Here is a 26,429-nt window from a genome sequence, read left to right as displayed (position 1 = left end):
AAAAAAATTATTTTATATATAAATTTTAGATTCATCTATTTTTTTTTTAAATGAAATGCGCGTGAATATTTTGAAAATACCATATTACAGTACTTATCCTAACATCTATCTCACTAGCTATAAAAGAAAAAATGATAAATAATTCGTGCCAACCATGCTCATCTACATATACGTGTGTACACGTTGTACAATAATTTTATGACTTAAAACCTACGAACCAAAGGTTTGAGGCAGCTTGTCCAAAGATCGAGAAGCCGAGCATGTGATTACTGATCTGTTTGGAAAATGAGAAAGTAGATTTGATATCTTTTTGAATATTAGGCCGGTTTGGGTAGAGATCAGATAAAATAATTTTAGATAAAAATTAAATTTTGTTAAATAAAATATTATTTTTAAATATTATTATATATTTTAAGGTTTAAAAAAATTAAATTATTTATTATATTTTATGTAAAAATTTTAAAAAAATTTAATTATATTATGCGATCATCAGTACTGCATGCAGACAGCACAAACATTATCAATAACTTGGAATGCTTGTATTTGATTTATAAGAGCTCAATCATGTATGGTTAAACACAGAATATTTAATTTCCAAAAAAAAAAAAGAAAGTCAATTTAATGTTTCTTATTGTTTTGACTTTGCCATTTCCCATGTTTCCACTTGTTTTCTGGACCAATTACTTTTCTCGATGAGGTCGTGTAAGGAGGAGGGATCATAAGGAGGAGGCATAGTGCATGGGATTGAATCACTTGGAGACTTCACCATGGATTCCGCCATGAATTTCTCCCAGGTGCCATTTGCTGGGCAAGCCATTATTTCTGAACAAAGCTCCACCGCTCCCGGAGGTATTGATGGGGTGAATTTCAAAAGCTTAGCATATTCATTTAATAAATGAAACGTGTAGTCGTACACGTTCTCCATCTTTAGATCCTCTTGTATGAATTTGCTTGCTGCCTTCCCAATGGCTTGAGCCTGCAAAGTTCACAAAGAGAAGAAGAAGAAGAAAAAAAAAAAAAAAAAAAAATTCAGGAGCTCAAGTCAGATGTGAAACTGATTTTATATGATATTTTAAATTTATTTTTATGATTTTTTTTTAATTTCGTTATCTTAATAATTTACTGTATTCAGATATAAAATCAAGACAATTTTTATGGGTTATATCATGATGTGACAATTAGTATATGGTATCTGGCATATTATATAGTAAATTAATAATGGAGAAAAGAATCATAGTGAATTGAACTAATTCCCATGCATGAACCATTATGGAATCTGGATGGTGACAAAAGAATCGGTAGAGTATGATGGATGGCGCAGGCGTGCATGTATGCTAGCTGTCCCTTTAATTAATCAATAGGATAATCTTGTTTTCCGCCTTTAGATAGAAACTCTAAAATATATTAAGGAATATTATAAAAATGTACACCCATTTCATTTTATTAGTTGAAAAAACTAATCCTTTATTTCAAATATTCTCTTTCAACGATAAAGAGACAAACATAAAAATGTGAATTTTATATTATTTAATATTAAATTTTTTTTGGATATAGAAACAACAATAAATATTAAATATTAATATATATAATCTTTTTTAATGCTTAAAAACTGTTTATTAAGAGAAAAGAAAAAGAGTCGAGTCTCTCCATTCTTACATTTGACTATCACAAGCGACGAATAAAATTTACTCATCTTGAAACTGTAAATATAATTTCTTATTTTTTTAATATAAAAAACCAAAAATCACATTTCACAAACCATGTGCTTATCAAATATTTCATTCTATAGTACAAAAACAGAAGTACCCCAAAGCAGCTTTTAGATGTGCTAGTACGCACTAAAAGGTAAAACACTGATCCAAAAGTCAAAAGTCAAAAGTCAAAACAATTTCTACAAAACTTTCTTAAGCTGATCGAATTTAAACAACAAAAAAAAAAAAAAAATCAAAATGAAGAGATCATGAAAACAAATCTTAGTAAGGAGAGAGGGAGAGAGAGAACCTTGAGAGTGTGATTGTTGCCCCATTGGACAGGAAACTTAAGAGAAGTGCACTTGGTGTTGTCCCTAATGGGCCAGTAATGGTGTAATGGCGCCATTCCTCGAATAAAGAAATCATAGTAACGAGGTGTAATGAGCAAAGTCATAGAATCACATGCTAGAATGTACTTCTCGCTTACGGACCATGCCCATCCTTCTATATATATCTTGTATCTGTCCCAGGCCATTGTATATATTTATCAGATCAAAATCATCAGACACCCACAGATCATCATATCAAGATCATGCATCATGCACATTAATATATATATTTCAAATTAATATTTATTGATGAATTAATAATTCATTTATATATATATGAAAAATTATATACACCATACTATCATCTCACTAAATATGATATAACACATTTATCACTATTAAATAATTATTTATTATATGTTTGTTTATCATTTAATGATAATAAATGTATTACATATTATTTAATATGATCAAAATAAAATGAGAATGTAATATATAATATTATTTTATATATATATATATATTTATACTACCTGTGAGTGCATTGGTTTTCTAGCTTTGATTGTTTGTACCCTTTTTTGGATTCTTGCACCCAGTCCTGAAATTACAACATGCCATAATTAGCAGTCTTACTATATATTACCCATTAAAGGTAACAAATTTCTTGTTCTCTAAAAGTGATTTTCAAAACTGTTTTCTCAAAATTCAATTAGAATTCACAAGAAAAGTTATATATATATATATATATGAACAGTGTTATATATTTATAACTTTTATTTATATTTTTACTTACAAGATTTATTTTATTAATTTTGTTTTTGAATTTTAAATTTTAAAATTTTAAGCATAATATGTAGAAAAGTAAATTTTTTTATAAATTTTTCTTAAATATAAATATCATTTATATATATATATATATGTGACCTGTATGTATATGCGGGTGTTCCAGTCATCTTTGTCAGAGACATTGCACTTCAGAAGGTCTCTTCTAGTGGGAGCCACATTGGGATTCCCTCTCCAATAAGCGTAGGGTACCCTGTCCATCCATTTGGTTCTTTTGTTCCCTTCTTTTATGTCCTCTAACAGACTTCCCCACGGCCTTATGTTGGTCTCAGCCCTATATAAAAAACATAAGACAAGGCAAATTACCTTTTTTTCAAAAATAAAACAAATCTGTCCCCTCTCTCTCTCTCTCTCTCTCTCTCTCTCGATTTGTCTTCTCCTAACTCAAAATTTGGCAATGATTTTTCCCCAACTATATATTCAGTCAAAATCAACCAACTTTGTGAACAATTCAGGTCATACAAGCAATAAGTCAAGAAAATCTTAAATAATAAAAAAAAGGCTAGAAAAGAGAGAGAATGCATGTATATAACCACTTTACCAGCCCCAGAAAGACCAATCCGGGAACACAATATCCAAACTCCAGCCGTCCGAACAGTACCGAAACAATGGCGGCGGCCGGGCATTTGGGTGGCGAAAGTCCTTCGCTCGGACGACCGGCCGATCGTCACAGTCGAACATGAGGTCCAAGTCCGGCAATCTCCCCGGGTACCATCTCAGAAGCTGCAGAATCCCCCACAAAGTGAACATGGATCTTGACTGTATCGACGGCCTGTACATCTCCACGTAGGCCTTCCCGTCCACGATCACAAGCCTGAAATGGGCAGTCCTCCGGGCCCCTTCCACCATGTCCCTCGTGATTCCGGTGCCCTTCCAGTGCCGGAGATCTTCGTGGATCCATCTGAAGAATGATGGGCATGTCGTGTCCGATATTGGTACTGGACGGTCATGAGGATTGGTACTGGGTTTGTTGGATGTCGGGTAATCTCCTGGACATGTTTTTGTTAGGTTTCCTCTGGTGCATTTGAGTGGGAATTCTTGCTTTTGCGTTGATTTTGATTTTTCTCTGATCAGGATTAATGGTTTCTGGGTGGAGGTATATAATGAAAATACAGACTGCCATGCATGCACGCACACAAAAAATACCAGTTCATCAATGAGATGTGAAATTTGGGTTTTTCCTTAATAAGTATGTGTGTAAGGATGGTTAGTAGAAGAATTTAATTAATTTAGCATGAATAAAAAAAAATAAAAATAAATATGATATGTGATATATAGATTGATAAATAGCAAAACTAGCTAGTAATAAAAATATTAAAAGTATGACTGACTGACTTTTTATTATTATTATTTAGTCTGTCCTACCCATTTGGGTGACTCACAATACGCATTCACCCTCTTTGGACGAGGTTGGGCCATTGATCTATGAGATATGACCAATTTGATTGACCATGGTGGCTCATCATGGTCGTGACTCGTGAGTCTACACACTCATGATCCACATCATCGGCCTGCATCATAATTTTTTATAATTTTCTGATTACAAATATTTTTACAATGTATAAATATATTTGTAATTAATTAATACTATCAATGCTATTTTTTAATAGGTTATTAAATATCTAAACGTTTTGTTTTGGGATATGGCTAATGTTTGAAATTAATTAAGCTTCATACTCGCTAAAGGATGCAAGAGAAAAAACCATACACAGCAAGAGACTTGATAACTATGCCTATATATATAAGAATATACTATGAAAATGTATGGTTGAAAATGATCAAAAGGACTTACAGCATCAATCCAGCCTGCAAAAACCAAGAAACACAAAAGGATGAGGAGGATCACAGCGGCTGTTGCAACTGATCTCTTCTTTATAACTATGGGTTGCCAACGTGTTGCAGTAAAATGCATATTATTATTATGCATTGCTCCTGGCCCATTATTCCACAGCATCATCATCGTATTAGGTTTATGTTGTTTCTCATTGCTCCATTTCATGATCACCCTTTTACAGTCACTAATTTCTAACCCCAGCTTCAAGGGAAAAAAAAAAAAAAAAAAAGGGTCTGTGATTGCAGCAGCTCGCGCTCCTAAAACTGAATGTTACGGCTTTCAGGCGTGCTGAATCTTCGTGTACTTTGGTGATTTCCTCGATCGAGCCGGCCTCGTACCTTCATATAAAAAAAAAATGAAAATATTAAAAGAGAAAACGTACCCAACAGTACTGTGAAAGTCTTAAGAACAAGCATCAACTATGTTGGTGTTTCATGCATATATATATATATATATATATATATATATATATATATGTCAGGTCGAATCAGCTGAGGAAATTATGATTCCTAGATTGTAAAAGGTTAAATTCACGTTTCATGTCATACCCATGATTTGCTCCCTGATGCATGGATTGCGTGCAAGTTTCCACAAGTTAGAAGAAGAGAGTGCAAGCTAAGATGCATGCCTAGCTTGGACTTAAACCGCGCGCAAGGAGATAAAATTAAGGTGCCACTGATTGCGGGAAGAGGGCGCTGATCAATATTGCTGACTGCTGACCCCCGTCCATGAGAAGCTAGAAACTGTACTTGTTTTTCTTTCCACTATAATATACATATATAAATGTAATAATCTGATCCAATAAATTGATTTGAATCACTATCATTGATTTAATTAGTCAAACGTAACTGGCCCGTTGGCTACTTTGAAAGAACATCTTTTATCAAACCGATGCATGATTGCTAGCTATCAAGTTGATCGAGCTAGTCAGTATCGAAGTGACTGCGTTTTCATTCAAATTTGTATTTATAAGGTACTTGAGTCACACTTTCCATGATGTTATTGATCATATTAAATTGAAATATTCAGCAAAAAAACAAAAAAAATATCAAAGATTTTTTTATTGGTAAAAAGAATTTATCAAAAAAAATTCCATAGGTAAAAGAAATATATATTTCAAATTTTAGAAAAATACAATTTTTATAATTTACCTACGTACACATGATCTGCATGCATGACGAATTACCAGAATTAAGTAGATGATCAGCCGGAAGAAAGCTAGAAAATGTGAATAAAGATCATGAAGATGATGACGACGGTTAAAGACTAGATCAGGATCTTAAAGGAGATCAGAACGGCCTGGATCGAGGAGATCATGCATGTCGGCCTCATGATCTCCGCTTCGTGATGATCATGCGCAAAGGACAATGATCAGTTTCTTCACTCCGGCTGAGGGATTAAAATCGTGAAATCGATCCAAGCAGTACTACTTGTCGTAGAAGTGATTAATTATAAGAAACGTGAATACTATAAGTTCGTCTCATGAATCACCTGCATTTTGATCGTTGCCATTGAAGAAACGACCAAAATCAGCCATGTTTTAATTAGCCACTCAATCCCCCGGCTGCCCTACGGCCTTTTGAATTCTCATAAGTTTAATATATATCGATTGCAGAGAGAATATCGTTATAAAAGGGGAAAAGGACGGCCACCTCATGATCTCTAGTTTTCTAATGATCTATGTTCTAATTAAGTTGCAAGAGTCATGATCTCTTCCAAGTCTTCACTTCATGAGCCAGCTAATTTTGACGTTGCCGCATGGATCAAGATTAGGCTCAATACTAGAAAAGGCCAATGAAAATAAAAGTAATTAGGCCGCGTTTGCTTTCAGAAAATATCTCATCTCATCTAATCATTATAACTTTTCCAACTTCCAATACAAAATAAAATAAACAATTCAACTTTTTCAAATCTCAAAATAAAAATAATGTTAAAAAATATATTCTAACAATATTTTTTTTAACTTTTTAACTTTAATCTCATTTCATCTCCAAAAACAAACGAGCCATATTGATAATGAATTAATAAACAAAATATATATAATTCCATGCAGCTTCTTCTTACCGAAGTTTGATACTTTGTAAAGTAGAATTGTAGAAAGTCTCAAAGCTAATTAAATAGATTAGACGATTTACAAGAAAGTTTACCCAATTTTCCTAGTATTAATTGCTGCATTATTAATGCCAAGATCAATTAATTCATTAATTAGGGCATCCGTTATAAAAAACCCAAATAATAAATAATACTGCTCTCTCTAACAACAAGTCAACAACTTTATTTATTTTATTTAAGTTGGATTATTAATTTGAGAGTTTGAATTCCTGATCTGATCACGTTTTCAGCACGTAAAGCCTCAAACTCTCAAATCAATCCAACTTACGTAAATCCTCAGAACAATCCATTGAATAATATCAGCAATTCAAACTCTCAAATCAATCCAACTTACGTAAATCCTCAGAACAATCTATTGAATAATATCAGCAATTCAAACTCTCAAATCAATCCAACTTACGTAAAGCCTCAGAACAATCCATTGAATATCAGAAAACGAAAGGGAGTGCCAAAAGTCATTCACCGTTGTCGTAAACGACATTTTTTTTTCTTCTACCTAAACAAGCATATTATAGATAATAAAAGATACACAATTTAAGGAGTATCATTTCCACTATCAATATACATAAATAACTAAAAATTTTATCTAAGGGTAGATTTCTAAAAACATGATTGATAGCAGCCCATTGCGCCACTGAGTGCGCACATCGATTTTGAAATCGATGTATTTTAACAATTTTTTAATCTTGATGATATTTGGATATGTGCTGGATGTCCTCGATAATAGTTGATATTTTCCAGAATGAAGTTGAATCTGGACTTTCAATAGATGTAATTACCGATTGGGCATCCCCTTCTATTATCGCTAGAGAATGATCAATTGAAGCCATCTTGGATGCTAGCAGAGTTGCTTTTGCTTTTGCAATTAAAGGGATAGTAGTTTGTACTTTTTCCATTATTATTTCAATAATATCTCCACTATGATTTCTTCATATTGCTAAGGTTATTGAAAATTGATCACGTACTGCTGCATCGAAAGAGAAGCTTTGATAGTTTAGAGGAGGGAGATACCATTTTTCTTCTTTGCTTTGTTGCTATAGTTTTCCCTTCCATGCGTCTTTATAGTCTTCATAAATGTACTTGAGCTGAAGGTTTGCCTCTTCAATTGACAGAGAAGTATGATTATGAACAATATAATTTCTCTTCCTCCAAATAAAATAGAGCATTATAACTGCAAATAGTTGGAAGTGGTGCTTTTCATCATTTTGAAGTCCCAATTCTCTTTTCGGATAAATAATCATTCGAATCCAGTCTGATATAGAATCAATAGGCAGATTTGCAAGGTTTAAAAGCCAACTGCTCTACTGCCACAAGATTCTGTTAATAAGGCATTCTACAAAAAGATACATTAAAGTTTCTTTCTCGTGGTTGCAGAATATACATTCTTCTGTTTCTTGATGGGGAATGATTTCACCAAGTCTAGATCTGGTAGGAAGAATATTCTAAAGAAGTCTCCAAATCAGTAGTTTATGACGATCATAGATTTTAAGGCTCCACATTGGCTTGAAGAGTGTCATTAAAGGATTTTGCTAAGTTGAAACCTGATCTAGTATTGTTGCTTGATAAGCAGATTTGACTGAATATTTTCCGTTGTGGTTTAAAGCCCAAACCACATTATCCTACTCATATGCTCTTATTGGGAGTGTGATTTTTTATATTTCTGAGATGCTTTCCTGATCGAAAAGATTTTACATTTTTGGAACATCCCAAATCTTAATATTGATATTTATAAGATCTGAAACTGTAAGAGTTGGATATTCTAGGTCCATACCTTGGATTGTGTGTGATTTGAAATTAATCAAATAGGGTACCTACAGATCCAGCCAAATATATACTAATCCTCCATTGTAAATTAGGAAGCGTCGAACTTTTTTGAGCAAATTTTTTGTTTTAAGTATTCCCTTCCACATGCATGAATCTGTCACGACCCCCCCCCCCCCCCCGGGGAAGGGCGAGATCACGACGTACATACCTGTCATTTTCTTTCATTTTTTTTTTCTAATAACATGCAATCGGCATGGACATGACATACGTGTACTCTAAATTTCTCATTTAATAAAGGGAATACCTGATAGACATTCTATTTGAACATTCATCCATAAATGATTCTCGGAGTCCATACGTTCATAAAAACATAACCCATCACACATAAACTAATTGTTCTAGTTAGGGAAGATCCTAAACTTCTGCCTCTCCCTCTGCAGTAATGCCTTGCTCCCCAACCTTTTCATCATTACATGGATGTTTAAAACATTTAAAATAAAAGTGAGTCGAATATTCAGTAAGTAGTACACCATGCAGTGAACATACTAGGCATTTATTCTTTTCTTTTGAAAATATGCATACATAAACATTTTGCTAATTCTTGACAATGCTTTCATGCATAACAATTTAAGAATTAAGCCATACTTTTATGCATAAACATTCTAAGAAAGAACTATGTTTTCATGTATAAACATTTTAAGAAATAACTATGCTTTCATATTTCACTTTCTCTGGCCGGTACATACTATTATGCCCCTTGTGTTGGGGTTAAACGTCTTCTTTTGGACCTGGATTCCGCCAGTGGCCACAGGTTAGGAATCCTTTTCAATCAAGGGGCAACACTGGGTGCACTACCAGTACTACTTACTCGGGATTGCAATCTGCCCATTCCTTTGGTATCATTTTCATTCATATGGCCGTTACGTATTTTCATATATTAAAACATTCATTCATTCAGTCATTTCTTTCATTCATTCATTTCAGTTCTTTCAGTCCTTTTCATTTAACAGTTCATTTATGAAAAACGTCATTTAAAAGTATGAACTTAAACATCATCTTTTCATTTAACAGTACTTTCATGAAGAAACATTATTTTAAAAGCATGAGCTTAAACATTATTTTTCATGGCATCCATAAAATATCAATGTTAGTTCATAGAGACATTTTAAAACGTTTCATTTGCGTCATTTAAATCATCAGTTTATAAGGACATTTGAAAATATTTTCTTCGCGTCATTTAAAGCATCAGTTCATAGGAGCATTTTAAAACTCATTTAAAGCATCACTTGAAGCATAAAGCATGAGACATTCATTTCATTTCCTTTGTAATCAAAACATTTTCATCATCTTTCTTACTTCGATGCACATACATTTTTATGAAAAAGATACATTTTCATACTCTACTACATATAGGAATAATCAATAAGTTTATTGAAAGTGCATGTATGGAAATCTCATGACTTAGAGCCTATGTGCATACATTACCTTATACATATACACATAATTATGATTGATAGGGTGCTTAACAAGAGCTATCAAGAAAGGGCTTGTATATACCATATTCATTTACTCTTTCTTTAAAAGAACATTTGAGAAGAGAGAGAGACATTTTTTCATAAAGAGAACTTGGTGTAAGAAGCATAGTCATAGCTACTTACCTCTATGCTCCTCAATACTTCCATCATCAATATAGGTCCTATTCCAATAAATGACATAAGCGCGTTAATACCCATACAATATTCTTTAGTCCTCCCTTTAAGAGAGAAAGCCACGATACTACAATCTAACGTCCATTCTATGCTTAACACTAATCCAAATGACTACTCCTCACCTCAACTTACAAGAGAAATAACTTACATATTAAGACATACTAACTGTCTATGAAAAGGCTATTTTAAAAGCTTACATAAAAAGTAGTTAAGAATTCATAGGTTTCAAGCAAAGTTTCTTTGGTTCAAGCTCACTTTGGGATATGAACATTAGGAGATAAAATGGGGAATTCTTAACAATGGCCTTTAAAATAGATTTAGGCATCTCAAGTAGGCTAAACAAGCTTAGGGAATATGCCCTTTAATCAACTTGTAGTCCTTCATTATAAAACGGTTAGCTTATCAATAGTTTGGACTCTTAGGTTAGGTAGAATTTAATTAAACGAGGGACAACATAAATGAGCTATTTTTATGGCATGATATGGACTTAGAAATACTTGGACAACTTTGCATATCATAATACCTCATGCACAATTAATCCCTTATATCTAAACTAATTAAGTTATAACCTATTCATATAAGCAATGTATTAAATAGTTTAGATAAAACCTCCTATTTAAAATTAAAGTAGCATAAGGTATAGTAAAGTTACTCGTTAAGCAATTTTTTAAACACTCAAACTTATGCTTTACCCACTTAATACATTTTAAAAGCAAGATATAAAACTACAAAACCCAAACAAAACCTCTAAACCGAACCTCTAGCATCCTAAAAGTAGATTACCAACCAAACCTCAACACAAGGAATATGATACCAACATATATAATTTAAAATCACTTTAATCATCACCTATGATTAAACCAAGTTTAATAATAACATAGTATTTTTAAAATATAGCAAAATACATAGCAAAACAACTATAATACTATTCGGTTTGCCCCAAAAACAGGGCATACATATTTATTTACAATATAGGAAATTAACTATACCAAAACACAAGCTAAAACAACTTAATAAGCTTCCAAAATCACATTAAAAATAAATAAGTCAAATTAAGATTTTTACCTTAAGCTTTTAGCCCCTTTCAAAACACAAGTAGAAGACCAAATAGATGTATAGCCGTGTGGATGAAATCAACACAATATCACTGTTTTAAACCCCAAAACCTCAAAATCATCAAAAGAAACCCACTTGATCAACCATGGTTAAATTCAAAATACACAAAGGAGAAGGATTAAGGGTACTCTTATATTGCTATTTTTCTCTTGAGAATAATGGAAATAGATGCTTGGCTTGAAGGAGATGAGAGGAGTTTGGTTTCTTGAAGAACAAAAGAGAGGAGAAGAATAGAGGATAGGCTTTAGCTTACTTGTAAAGAGAGTGAAAATTTATTTCTTTTCTCTTGGGTGAGGGTCGACGGTTATGGGATGGGAGAATCCCTTAGGAAAATTTTTATTTTTCTCTTCTCTGTTTTTGAATTGCCTTAGACAATGGGTGCAATAGCTTCTTATGGGTCAAAAGGCTTGATGGCTTACTTTAGAAGCCTACGGGTGAAAAGGGAAGAAAGGGAATTAATTTTTAACTCTTACCTTTTTGTGTAGTTTTGGCCGATGAGTGCAAGGATGGAATGCCTTAGGATAGTTTTTATTTTATTTTCTTTTATCTTTTGACTTGCCTTAGACGATGGGTGCAAGGAAAGGGACAAGAAGTCAATAGTTTCCCTATGAAGCTTACGTCCAAGGAAGGAAAAAGAATTGGTTGATTTGGTCAAAGCTTATTAGATAAGCTTGGGAGTTGGATGGTGGAGATCTATCCACCTCAAGGGTAATTTTCACCTACCAATCCAATGTTAGAGAATAAAATGGTCATTTCTTAAATTAATAAAATTAAAGGACTTAAGAGAAAATATTTCAAAATCTTAAAAAAAATACCCTTGATTTATTTTATAAATCATATTTTAAAAAATAAAGCATAATATTTAACTTAAAGAATTAATAAAATGACATAAGGACCTACGTAATAGGACTCAGATATTACAGAATCTGATGCCTTCTGCGAAGCCTCCCAAAATGTTGTGTTCTTTAAATATTTGGCAGTTAGGATGGAGTGCCACAAGCCAGTTCTAGATCCACTTAATTCCCATCTTTTTTTGCTTTCATTGCTTGGTTCATCTTTTCCATCAATCTGATACCAAGACCACCTTCTTTTTTCAGTTGACAGATAGATTTCCAGGACTTGAGTGTCAAATTATGAATTTTATCTTTTGAGAATCCCCACCAAATATTTTTGAAGGCAGTATTAAGAGTTTTGCAGACTGATTTTGGTAGTTGGAACGTACTAATATGATATGTTGGTATTGTACTTACTACTGATTTGATTAACATGGTTATGCCTGATTGGGCTAATAGCATTGACTTCCAACCTTCCAATTTTTTTCCCACTTTGCTCAATATTTCACTGTAGTTTTCTTTTTTGCTTCTACTGAAGGAGGTGGGTAATCCTAGATATTTCATTCTAATTGATGTTGGTTTGTAAGGCAACCATTGAGAAATATTTTTTTTTGTTGATGTTGGTTTCAACAAAAACATCAACATTGAAGATTTCAATAAGTGCCTAATTGATCTAATTAGGCAATTACAAATATTTGCCTAATTGATGTTGGTTTCAATAAGTGAAATCTTCAATATTTCACTTATTGAAGATTTGCTCAGATTGATCTTTTGTCCTGGCCAGATTTGATGTTTTGCAAGACACTCTGAAATGTTTTGAGCATTTTTTTTCCGTAGCCTTTGCAAATATAATTGTGTTGTCTGCAAATAATAAGTGTGACACTGTTGGACTGTTTTTGCTAATTTGAACCCCTTCCAGCTTCTGTTGGGCTTTAGCCTTTAATAAAATCCTAGATAAGGCTTCTATGACCCATATAAAGGGAAATTGTGATATTGGGTCACCTTGCCTGATTCCTCTCTGAGATTTGAAGAAGCCTCTTGGTGAACCTTTGATGAGAATAGAGAATGGCACTGTCGTTATACACCCCTTTATCAGATTTATCTATTTTTTATTGAGTCCCAGGTTTTGCATCACTATAAAGAGAAAATCACACTCTACTTGATTGAATGCCTTTTCCATATCTAGCTTAATGATAGTATTTTCCTTAATATTTATGCCTGGGACGAAGGCTGCTGGAGTGGAGAGATGATTTTTGAGAGTAAGATTTTAAGACGGTTGGCCATGATTTTGGATATAATCTTGTAGCTGACATTCGTGAGATTGCTAAGGCATATTGGCTTGGACTATTTGGATTTGCCGTCTTTGAAATAAGAGTAATGTTGGTATGATTAATCTGCTTAAGAAGCTGACCACTGCTAAAGAAGTTTTGAATTGCCAATATAACTTCTTTTTTAACAATACTTCAATGGTGCTTATAAAATAGAGCTGTCATTCTATCTGGCCCTGGAGCTTTATTGCTGGGAATCTATTTTAGAACTTCTAGTATTTCATCTTCTTCTAGTATATGGTGATTAGAGATTCATTCTCTATATCCAAAATTTGCTTTTCAAAGAGGTTATGCAGTTGAATATTCATACTTGGATTTGAAGAGGAATATATAGTTTTGAAATGATTATTGAAGGAAGACTATGTAATAGTAGGGTCCATTTATCAATTACCTTGCACCAGTTTGATTGATTCAATAACATTCGTTCTTCTTCGGTTGGTTGTTGTCAAATGATAGAATTTGGTGTTGAGATCCGTTGAAGTAAGCCAGGTGAGTCTAGATTTTTATTTCCATAATATTTTTTCATATTCTCTTTGTTTGTGAAGTCTATGTTGCAAGAATCTTTTTTTTTTTCGTGATTGGAATGAGTCATAAGATTGGCTTGTACCTTGAAAAGTTTACTTTCAATCTGATTTATATTGTGGTTAATTTGCCCAGAGTGATTTTTGTTCCAGATTTTGAGTGCCTCTTTGATTGACTTGATTTTTTTGCATAGAATGTAAGACAGATTGCTCAAATGGGGTTTACTCTATACTTCATTGATTATTTGATGGCTTAATGGCTCATGGATCCAGAATTCTTCAAACTTGAAAGATGGTGCTTGACGAATACTAGCCGTAGTAGATAATAAGATGGGATGATGATCTGATGTTGATGATGCTAGGTGTTGCAATGTAGCATCTGAAAAGAGCAGTCTCCATTCTTAATTTGCAATAACTCAGTCTAGTCTTTCCCTTATGAGTGCTTGACCCTGTCTATTGTTGGTCAATGTAAACTTTGGGCCCATGTAACCCATGTTTATGAGGCCATTTCTATTCATAAGGGCTTTCAGACCCTTATTTGGAGTAAAAGAGATAGGCATTCCTCCATATTTTTCAGATTGATCAATGAGGTCATTGAAATCACTCATGCAAATCCAAGGCCCTAGAAAAGCTTGATATAATGAATCTAAGTGGCTCCAGAAGTTAGCTTTGTTGTTCCATTGGGCTGGTGCATATATATAAATAATCAACCAAAGTTGATGTGCAGGATCAGAGTAAACTAGAACTGAAATTGTATTAATATTTATATTTACAGGTTCTATTTCTAGACCCGGTCTCCACAAAAGTAGTAGGGCAACTTTTTTACAAACAACAGGGAAGTGAACAAAATGATGGAAACCTAAACTATTTACAATAGAAGTGGTGCGATCATCCGTCACCCAGGTTTTCGACAAAAAAATTACATCTGGGTTATATTTTCTAATATTAGCCCTTAAGTTTCTGATTGCTTTAGGACTGGCTAATCCTCTACAATTCCATGCCATTGTTTTCACATGGTTGGTGGAGGCATTTTTAAGCTTGCCTCGTTAGTTGATTTGGATTTGCCTTGATAGTGTATTGGTGGTCTGCTATAGGGACTGAATTTGGCTTTTCCTTTTGATTTTTTTCTTTCCTTAATGAGCCTGCATGCATTTCCAGAAGAGTTAGAGCCATTGAGTCTTCATCAGTATGTTGCTTTAGAGTATTACCCTCATTTAGATCTATTTTCTTCACTTTGATAAGGCGTTGGGATTTTCTTTTTAGAACTTCAGAGAGTTCAATAAGCTGCTGCCTTTTGGAAAGGAGAATTGCCTTAGGACTAACTTCATTGTGAATGGGATCAACAGATAGGTTTGTTGTCATTCTAATTTGCATGGGACTGATTTCACAATGAGGATTTAAGTGTTCAAGCAGTTGAATATTCATCTGATTTGGAGGGAATTTCGTGACTTTTTCAAAAATTGGAAGTGAAGTAATGAGAGACAAAGGCTCATTTGGATCACGTGGGGCTGGAGAGTTGAATAGCTAGGCCTTTAACAGGCTAAAGCCGGATGATGAAGACTTATTAAAGTGCTGAGGCCTTTTAGAAATTAAAACTTAAGGATCCATAAACAGAGGCCTAGTTTCCCTTTGAGGATTTGAAGTGCCCGTGGGCTCCATAAAAAGAGATTGGTGAAGTCCAAGCCCATGTGTTTCCTTCGTAGGTTTATAGTTATGCATAGTCGTGTATATCTGCTACCATTGAGATCTCCATGGTGGGCTATACTTCATTAACTCGATGGCTGTGGAAAAAAGTAGAAGAACCTTGTACCAGTGGAGTAAAGACATCTGTTACCTGCGTCTTTGAAGCTGAAGACAAAAAATGGATATTTTCCAATTTGAGGTAAGGTTGCTTGATTCAGTGGTTGGGTCAATAGTGAAAAAAATTAACTCTTCTTGGTGAAAGAATTAATGATCCTAGATCACTGTAGTTGTGCGGTGTTGCTGAGTCTTCTCTCATGAAATTTTCATTTGACTTTTGCGAACTCAATGAAGATGAAACCAATTTCTGTAAATCCGATTTGTTGGCTGAGAGTATCTTAATATGATCACTGGTAAGACTATTCTGGCCCTTGAGAATGATCTCCTACTGTTTACTTTCTTAGATGATTTCTTTTCTTTTGTTGTAACTGCCGATCGTTGAGATTGAAGGAGAGAAATTTTCTAAGTGCTCTGTTTCTTCATACTGCACACTATCTGTTTGATGAAATGCTAGACTATTCTCATTATCACTATTAAACTCTGCTCTGATCCATGGTCTATATTTTAGTCTTGTTGGGGGTGAACTTAGAAAACCATAGAAGATTTGGGAGTGTCCAAGCCTTCCACATGCATAGCAAGAGTCTGATAACTTTTCATATTTGATAGCTATCCAGATTTCATTGTTATTGAGTCTTGGCATCATAAAGCCTTGTTGAAGTAGTTTTGTGATATCTAGCTTAACTTTAATTCTTATAAATTTTCTTAAAGCTAATCCATAGAAAATATCTTCCTCCACCTTGATCAAGTTACCAATTGCTTTCCCAATTTCTATGGCATTATTGAGAGTTATGTGATCAAGGAGTAAACCATGAATTTGTACATTAAAAGTTGCATGATATAGGTTGATTTCATGGAAAGTAGCACCCGGGAACCATGGTTTTAGAATAAGCAAATGCCCTTTGATATTCCAAGGGGCTTGATTAAGCACTCTGAAATTATCTTGAGATGTTCTAAATGTGAATATAAACTTGTTTATATCCATGTCTTCAATGAGAAAGTTTTGGATGAAGTTCCAAGAGACTTTAATACTAGAATGAATAACATATTTGTTCAAGGGTCTACCAGCTACTAACCTTCATATCAGAATTTTGTCTAAAGTAGCTTTTGCTATCTCTGGAGCAAGCTGAAGATTAAGATCATGCCAAGACAAAGTTTTTGTTTGAAGGATCAGTGAGTCCATATCCATCTGAAGATGAAACCGAACTAGAAGTGGTTGATGGTTGGAAAGATACCGAGGAGGGCTTTAACAGACTAAGATTATAGAAGTTTAGAAACCCTTTTTGTATAGTAAATAATTATGTGAAAATGAGCAACAGTAAGTACAGAAAAGTTTTCCACCTCCTAGATAGAGAAGCTCTAACTTCTCTCTAGCCGATCCTAAAGAGTTTTATTGCTTTCTTTCTTAAAGCCACCTAAGAGCATTGTTCCATGGCTAGCCAAATGTCAGTGTCTAGTCAAATTTTGATTAAATAGTTTAAAAGTACTTTGTGTTAGAGTAGTCAAAATTTTAAGGCTCTATTTTTAAGCTACAGTAAATCCATCCCTTTATCTAAATTTGGTTAGCCACTATTGATCGTCAAAGTAATATTTTACTCTAAAAATATTCTTAATAGCTACTTTTGGATAATTAGGTTGAGAAAAAAAATAGCTGGGAAACAATAACTTTATATAAAAATTAAATTATTAATTAATGTATGAAGTGCATTTGCAAAATATAAAAAGAAATATTATTAAGATATCTAATATTATATTATTATTTTGATTTTTGAATATATAGTCTAATGTAGATTAATCTCTTCAATAGTTTTGATTTTAGCCAAAATTTTAACTTTTAATCAAATTTTAGAGTTGACAATGGTTAGATTATTGTCAATGCTCTAACCAGGCTGTCATATATGACGTTACAAATAACGCACTTACGTGCTATATATTGTCCTAATTATGTCAAAGCATAAGCATTGGTCTATTTCATTTTTTTTGCTAATATCATTTTTTTTTTCCGTCTTTACAACAACACTAAAAACTTAATTTCGCATGTAAACTATATAATAATAAAATATTATATATTTTTAACTTTTTCATTCTTTTTTTAGAATTCTTTTCATCATATTTTACGGATCTATTGGTTATATTTCATATTTTTATCAAATAAAATTATTTTATTTTATTTATCATAATTTATAATGCATACTTTTTTGATAATTTACCTACCATAAAAAAAATTATAAGTTAATACGTATAACACTAGATGTGTGAACAAATTTACCTATTATAAAAATAGAGTTTTGTTATGTATAAGCAAGTTTGCGTACCAATCTGCGTACTAATGTTGTTGCCTTCATATTCTAAATTAAAATTAGTACTATTTTCAATAAAATCTACTTCATGACCAATTATATTGAATATGTGCGCATATTAGTACGTAAAATCGCTTATAATTAGATTTTTCCATAAAAATAAGTACTAAAACAATAAACTCATTATCAAACACCAGATAGAATATTATTAGCGCGAGAATATGATATCAGCTTTAAATATTATTTATGGAGTGTAGTAAGAAAATAGTTGATATAGATTAGGTTTCAAAAATCATTACCTAAAGTGATTTTGACAAAGAAAAATTCTTCTCAGCAGTCCTACATCACACATCTACTTTTATTTTTCATCTTTTTATTTTTGAAAAATTCTATTCATCATCCCTATACCACACACCACATATGGTTTTTTTTTAATTTTTTTATCTTACCAAATGTGTAGTGTATGAATGATGAGTAGAAGAATTCCTTTAGTTGAACAATAATAAAACAAAAAAAATATATAAAGAAATAAAAAATTATGTGTAATGTGTGGTGTAGGAATAATAAGTAGAAGAGCTCTTTAATTTTTACTTTAAACAGATATATAATATAGGACTGTTGAATAGAAGAACTCAAAATACTCTAAAAATCCCCAACTCACCATGTTATGTTCTCAACGTCTACAATTTCGGCCCTTATAACCGCTTCCGGTCTGTTGGGCCTATAATCATAAAAAAAGGCCCATAGTTGATCATGGGGGCCCAGTAAATGGTCCGTTGGCCCGAAATACAGTGGGACACAATATAATTGAGGTCAACCGGCGTAAACGGACAAAGCCAACAAGAATGTGGTTAGAACACGCGGAGCCCGTAAAGCCATAACAATGCAGGACCTTAATTATGCATAATTTCACTGATTTAATGTTTATTTACGTTCAATGGTGTCTCTTTTCATAATATGAGCTATAGTCTTTTTTTTTTTTTTTCAGTTATTTTCCATAAATATGTCTAGGCATGAGTTCAACTATTTTTCTCTCATGACTCATAATAATCTTAGTTAAATGAATGCTTGGTTCGTTTTTGTTTATAAATAAAATAATATATTTGTTATGATTTGTTTTAACGTATATAAATGATGATTTGATTTCCTATATTTAAGAGAAGAAGAACATGCTTTAAACATTTCATTTGAAAAAGACAATAACGATAATATTTTCTGTAAAGAATAATGATATATTCAAACTCTAAGTGTACAAATTTCACGCAAGTTTTTTTATAAAAAAGTGTACCCCACCATAAAAATTGTGAAAAACTCTTCTTCTTTTCCTTTTTTTTTTTTTTTTTTTTTTTTGTGGGATCCACTTCTTTAGGGCCAAAATTTGTAATTCCGTTCTATTGAATATTTCGATTGAGTTACTAAAATGAGATATTTCGGTACCGGTATATTTTGATATACCATTTCGTCGACAACATTTTACAACCATGGTTTCCAAAGTTCAAAACTTCAAACCACAAAATAAATTAATGAACCCATCAAAGAGAGAGAGAGACCATGGCTGTGGTGGGAGCTTGAACTTGAAGCCATAAATTAGAAGTTTGGATTTGGAAGGTTGAGCTGTTGGCTGGAAGACAGAAATTTGGGTAGGAATTTAGGAAAAGTGAAAACTATTGGAAGGAATTTAGGAAGAGATATTGCAAGGTAGAATAAAAGGTTGCAATTTTACAAGTTTACCTATTCATCTTCAGAGTATTTCTCAAATTAGCATTTAGCCCAATTTTGGAATGAAATGTGTGTTCCGGCCGAAATGGAATGAACCGGAACAAGCTGAAACGGCCGAAATTTAAGCCAAAATGGAACAACCCATTCACCATGCCGGTTACTGTTTTAGCATGGCAAATTCCGGTCATTCTGACAGGAACGAAATGGTTTTTAAAACCTTGTTTAGGGCTTGTCCCCTACATTTATCTTCTGTAAAACAAGGAAGAGAGATAATATTTTGTATAGCGCCTGTTTGGCTATACCAGAGGAAGGAGAATTCAACGAAAGCAAATCACTCTGATTCTAAAATTGTGGAAAACGTTGTCAAAAATGAAGGTAAAAGGGTTACTCATGTAATTGGTGTAATCTCTAACACAAAAACTCAAATAATAGATTGATGAATGCTTTTTTAGTTTGGAATGTTCGTGGTGTTGCTAACAAAGGTACTGTGCGTCTTTTGTAACACTTAGTTAATTTCTATAAACTGCCTTTTACTACTCTCTTAGAACCTATGGTTCCTTTTCCAAAGCTGCAAATATTGGAAATACCTTGGGTTTACCCTAGATTTTTTCCAATGAGGAAAATGGTGGTAAAGTCTGGATTTGTGCCAAGGATGATTACATATTTCTGTTATTTTATCTTCCGAACAACATATCACTCTAAATGTTGTTTGGAATGATACCTCTACCATGGTATCTATTGTTTATGCTAAATGCAATCTCCTACTTAGAAAATCTTTATGGGATTCTTTATCTATTGTGTGACCTTTGAGCATGTCATGGATCACTATAGGTGATTTCAATATAACAAAATCGGATGAAGAAAATATAGGCGGCCCACCTCCTCTTTCCTCAGCTAAAGCCAATTTTGTTGATTTCATCGACAGTAATTCTCTCTATGACCTTCCTTTTCTGGGCTCTAAATTCACTTGGTCTTCTCATCGGGATGGTATCTACACTTGGGAAAGACTTAACCATGCTCTTGTTAACCAATCTTATCATTCTCATTTTCCTCATGTTACTCTCACTCACTTAGAAAGAAACCATTCTGATCACCGCCCTCTTTTAATCTAAAACAAAAAAAGATCTAAAACGGTAACTTGCAAAGAATATGGACTAAACACCCAAATTTTTTAGATTTTGTTAACTCTAGTTGGAACCAACCCTATCATCTGTTTGGTATGCATAAAAATAGTCTTTAAATTGAAGCCCCTTAAAAAAAAATTGGAATTTTCCTGTTTTTGGAAATCTTCTTCAAACCCTTGCTTTATTGAGGTACAATATACAAGCTGCTAAGATTATTTTACAACAATCCAATCTTGATTCGGATCTTACTATTCTCCAAAAATTAGAAAAAGATTATGATGAAAAGCTCATTCAAAAAGAGATTTTTCTTAAACAAAAATCTAGAATATATTGGTTGTTAAAGGGCGACAAAAATACTAATTTCTTCCATCAGATGGTTGCTCACAAAAGCAGAAAATCTAGCATTGTTTCTCTCACTCTCCCTGATGGAACTTCTACTTCTGATCATAATATCATTCATGATGCGGCTGTTGAATTTTTTCATACCCAACTAACTATTGAACCTGTTCAGGAGGCTACCCTTTTGCTTAATCATATCCCCAATCTTGTGTCTAATGACGACAATGATTTTTTGCTTAAAAGTCCAACTATTGAAGAGGATAAACAAGCGGTTTGGAGCATTCCTATAGACTACTCCTGGTCCTGATTGTTTATCCTCTTCTTTCTACATTGCATGTTGGTCAATTATCTGCAAGGATCTTCTAAAGGTTGTGGTTGAATTTTTCCAAGGGGGTCTTTTCCCCTTCTTACAAGCACACTTTCATCACTTCAATTCCTAAAACTGACAACCCTACCACTCTATCTAAATTTAGGTCAATCGGTTTATGTCAAATCTCTTATAAAATCATCTCCAAGATCTTGGCTTCTCGCCTTGCTACTATATCTAAGATAACCTATGAGCATTAGGGCACATTTGTTGAAGGGAGGATCATCACTGATAGTATTGCTTTGGCTAAGGAATTGACTCATAGCTTGGCTAAAAATACTCATGGTAATAATGTCAAGCTTAAAGTTGGCATGGCCAAAGCTTTTGATAGGGTCAATTGGGCCTATCTTTCTCGTATTCTATCAACGTTTGGTTTTAACGCAAGTGCGGTCTCTCTTTTTTAGGCTTGTTTATCTGAGTCTACTTTTTCCATCTACCTCAATGGTACTCATGCCGACTGTTTCACAGCTAGTAGAGGGCTTAAACAATGAGACCTTGTATCCCATTTTCTTTTTATTCTTAGTAAAGAGTGGTTAAGTAAAGGTCACCATCAGCTGAAGATTGACGAGAATACCGCTCCTTATGCAGTACCTCGTGGTTGCCGACCTATCACTCACTTCCTCTTTGCTGATAATCTTTTAGTTTTCACAAATAGATCTAAGAAAAGCCTCCAAACTCTTATGGCTTTCATTTCTCAATATGAGAATATCTCAGGGCAAAAGATTAATCACTCTAAAAGTGCATTCCTTCTGCATAAAAATACCCCAAACACTAGGAAGAATATCATTAAAGATGTCACGGGTTTTCATGAGGGTAAATTTCTCATTGTTTATCTTGGTAAGATTAAGAAATGGCTCCGAGACCTAAACCCTTTGGTTAAGCCTTAAGATATTGTGTCTAACATCAATACTGATGCTCTCAATTTTTTGCATATCTCTCGGGTCATTATTAGGGAAAAAATACCTATCTTTGTCAAATGGATTCCGCCTCCTTGGGCATTCTTAAACTGAATATTGACAGTGCCTCAAAAGGTAATCATGGGCCTGCTGATTGTGGTGGTGTTTTACATTCCAATAATTAATTACTCTATCCTTGCTTGTTTCTCTTATTTTTTAGGTGTTGGTAACTAACACTTATGTGGAATTGTCTACCTTAAAATTTGGTTTAACTTTGTGTTATGAGCTGAGCAACATTGATCTGATTGTTGAGACTAACTCTCTCATTGTGGTTAATTGGTTCACTAAAGGCTCATCTCCCCCATGGAATTACTCAATCATGTGGGATGATATTTTATATTTCAAGAATGATTTTCTCTTCAGTATTAATCATGTCTATAGAGAAGGTAATGCGCTAGCAGACAGTCTAGCAAATTATGGTGCCATGGGACATAAGATAAGTTTTTCATCTTTATTTCAACTCCCTAAGCATATGACTGCCCTGTTCTCTCTTGATCGTGCATGTCTTCCTACTATTAGGCATTCAACTTTATAAGTTTTTCCTTATTTTCTTGTAATATCTATATAAGTTGTTTATTTCTTTTAAAGAACTTGGGTTTGGGCTTTTATTTTTTTCCTCGTAACCCCCAAGTTTCAGTATATGTACAAGGTATTCTGTCACCATAAGCGAGAGTAATCAATAAAATTGAGGTACCGTCCTCTTTTAAAAAAGAGAGAGAGAGAGAGATAAATGTCCAACATAATATAAATTTTAAGGTGATATTTGAGGTATTGCTCTCTTCGGATGAAAAGTCATTGGGTTACATTATACAACTACTAGTATATTGTGCTATCAACAGATAACTTAATCATTGTTTGACATATTGTTTAGAGAAATTAAAAAAAAAAAAAAAACCTATTCTAATGATTGGAAAGAACTTACAATTTCATTTTCAAATATATACGTACTCAAAACCTAAATCTCACATTTAAGTCATGTAGGAACTTGTGTCTTTGGAAAAAATGAGAAAATCTAAACAGAAGCTCAAAAATCTTAAACTGCACACCGTGATGTGGCAAATCCAGTCTAGGCGCCATGTCACGATTCTTAGATTTGTCTCAAATCACACTCGTTCTCAATCCACCCTGTACACCTCTCTCTTATGCTCCCCTTTCTCTTAGTTTAGGTTATAAGTTCGAAACTCTTGCAAAGTCCCCTCCATTACTTTTCTCTCCCTCTGTTACTTCTTTCTCCAGGTGATGATTGATCTCTTTTCTCTCTCTCAATTTCAAAAACACAACTCATCCCTTCTGTGATTCTAGGGCAAGGCCGCCCCATCCATGAGTCTCTACTCCCATGTGTCCCTTGCAAACTCCACCATTTCTCTATCTCTCTTACAAAATCGAGATGATGTTGAAGTGAAACCTCATCTACATCTAGATCTTCGTCTTCATTGAGTTCTTGAATTTCATTTATGATTTGAAAATCTGGGCTACTGTTGTTCTTTCTCTTCTTACTGAATTCTTGGTGTTCCTTATTCATGGTGGAAAGTCTAGGTTCGTATTGGTGACAAGGATAAGCCAAGGAAGTAAAAATATTGTGTGGGGATAAAAAGTCAAAATGAAAAACTCACTATATTTACAAGAAATTAGGATTGGATCCATAATTTCATAAAATTGAAAAATGGAGAAAATGAAACGAGTGTTTAGATTATGTTAGAAAAAAGTTAAAAAATAAAATAAAATCCGACCTGGTAGAGGTGTGCCTTGTATGATTGCTCTATAGAAGAAATTGGAAAAAATACTTTACAGAAGCCTAGGATGACATGCGAAGAAGAAGAAATTTTTGAATTAGTGGTGTTTGACGAAGTTTATGTCAATTCATATTTACACATCACAAGTCTTGTAATTTAGGATAGAACTTGACTTTGTTTTGTGTTGATAATGTGCCTCAATTTTAGGGCATGTTTTTACACTAGAGTATCTCATAATTATATGAAAATAGTGAATTAATATATGTTTGGATGTATAAGCAAGTTAGGATGGTTTAAACTTTTTATAGGGATTGAAGAAGTGCTTATTGAACCCAAGGTTTCAAGTATCATATAGCTATATTTCTTCTTATAGATTTTGATGATAACAAACGACATAAAGGAGTCTCAAGTTGTCCTCATAATGAAGTATTGAAGATCAAAGACATCAACAAATCAAGTATACACAAGAAAGGAAACAAACATACAATTGAAACTCTAAGAGTATTTTTGTCAATGTTTTGAATACCGTACCGGGCGCCGTACTGGTCAAGGCACTGGAATGAAATATTTCGGTACCGGTACCGTTTCGGGATAGCGTTTCGGGATAACGTTTCGAGATAGTCGATCTATAAATAAATTATATATATAAATATATATAAAAATTATATTCCAAAATAATAGTCTATATATAAATAAATTATATACAAATACATTTATATATAAATTATAAATAGTCTAGTCTGAATTGGGGGTTAAAAAATAAGTTTGTAGTTTGAAAAAATGAAAAAAAAAACACACAGGCCGAAATATCGGCCGGTACGGGCTGAAATATAGGCCGGTACAGGCCGAAATTGAGTCCGGTACCGGCCGGTACGGCCGGTATTTTGGCCGGTACAGAACAGGTATAGTATCTGTACTGGCTGGACGGCCAAAACGAAAAATTCCGGCCGTACCGGCCGATACGGTACGAAATTTAAAACACTAATTTTTGTACATCTATTTCAAACTTCTAAAAGAGGTTAAGGCTCAAACTTGTTTTTAATATACTCATGAAAAATCATTTTTCATTTTTCACATGTGCATAATATGATTAAAAGTTTAAAATTTGAAATTTGAAAGATGATTAATTGTCATTTTTCAACATGTGTATAATATAATTAAAAGTTTGAAATTCAAAATATGAAAGATAATTGATTATCATTTTTCAACTTGTGCATGATATGATTAAAAGCTTAAAATTTAAAATTTGAAAGATGATTGATTGAGATTTTTGACATATATACAATATGTTTGAAATTTCAAAATTTGAAATTTAAAAGATGATTGATTGTCATTTTTCACATGTGCGTGATATGTTTGAAAGTTTAGAATTTGAAAGATAATTGATTGTCATTTTTCACAAGTGCATTATATATTTGCAAGTTTGAAATTTGAAAAAGAAGTCTCATATGTCTATAAATAATTCATTTGAGATCTTCAAAATCACACAACAACTACAAACTTTACAATGATCATTCATCAAAGTTTCAATCTCTCTATTCTAGCACTGAAAAGAACTTGTGATTTCATTTTTAAATATATACTCAAGACCTAAATCTCATATTTAAGTCATGTAGGAACTTGTGTCTTTGGAAAAAAAATGAGAAAATCTAAATGAAGACCCAAAAATTTTACATTGCACATTGTGACATGGCAAACCCGGCCTGGGCGCCACATCACAGTTCTCAGATTTGTCTCAAATCACACTTGTTCATGTTCCACTCTATACTCCTCTCTTTCATTATTCTCTGTCTCTCTCTTTCTCTCTCACTGTTTAGGTTACAAGTGCGAAACTCTTGCTGAGTCCCCTCTGTTACTTCTCTCCCCTTCCGTTTATTCTCTCACCCACCGATGACCAGTCTCTTTTCTCGCACTTAGTTTCAGAAACTCAGTTCATCCCCACTGTGATTCTGGGGCAAAGCCAACCCCATCCGTGAGTCTCTCCCCCCATGTGTGCTTTGCAAATTCCACCCCT

The 26,429-nt window shown here is 33.3% G+C and overlaps 1 long non-coding RNA gene and 1 pseudogene across 1 annotated transcript; one reads left to right on the top strand and one right to left on the bottom strand.

Moving 5' to 3' along the window:
- Nucleotides 1-618: 618 nt before the first annotated feature.
- On the bottom strand, nucleotides 619-5,407 carry LOC121258666 (annotated as a pseudogene).
- A 10,418-nt stretch (nucleotides 5,408-15,825) lies between these two features.
- Nucleotides 15,826-16,394, top strand: LOC121248987. The gene is made up of 2 exons (XR_005937559.1): nucleotides 15,826-15,962; nucleotides 16,051-16,394. It is a non-coding gene; the product is annotated as an uncharacterized LOC121248987 (long non-coding RNA).
- Nucleotides 16,395-26,429: the final 10,035 nt, after the last annotated feature.

This window comes from Juglans microcarpa x Juglans regia, chromosome 1D (assembly GCF_004785595.1).
Source record: "Juglans microcarpa x Juglans regia isolate MS1-56 chromosome 1D, Jm3101_v1.0, whole genome shotgun sequence".
Taxonomy (NCBI): domain Eukaryota; kingdom Viridiplantae; phylum Streptophyta; class Magnoliopsida; order Fagales; family Juglandaceae; genus Juglans; species Juglans microcarpa x Juglans regia.
The sequence above is the reverse complement of the archived record's forward strand: the minus strand, read 5'-3'. Positions and strand labels throughout refer to the sequence as shown.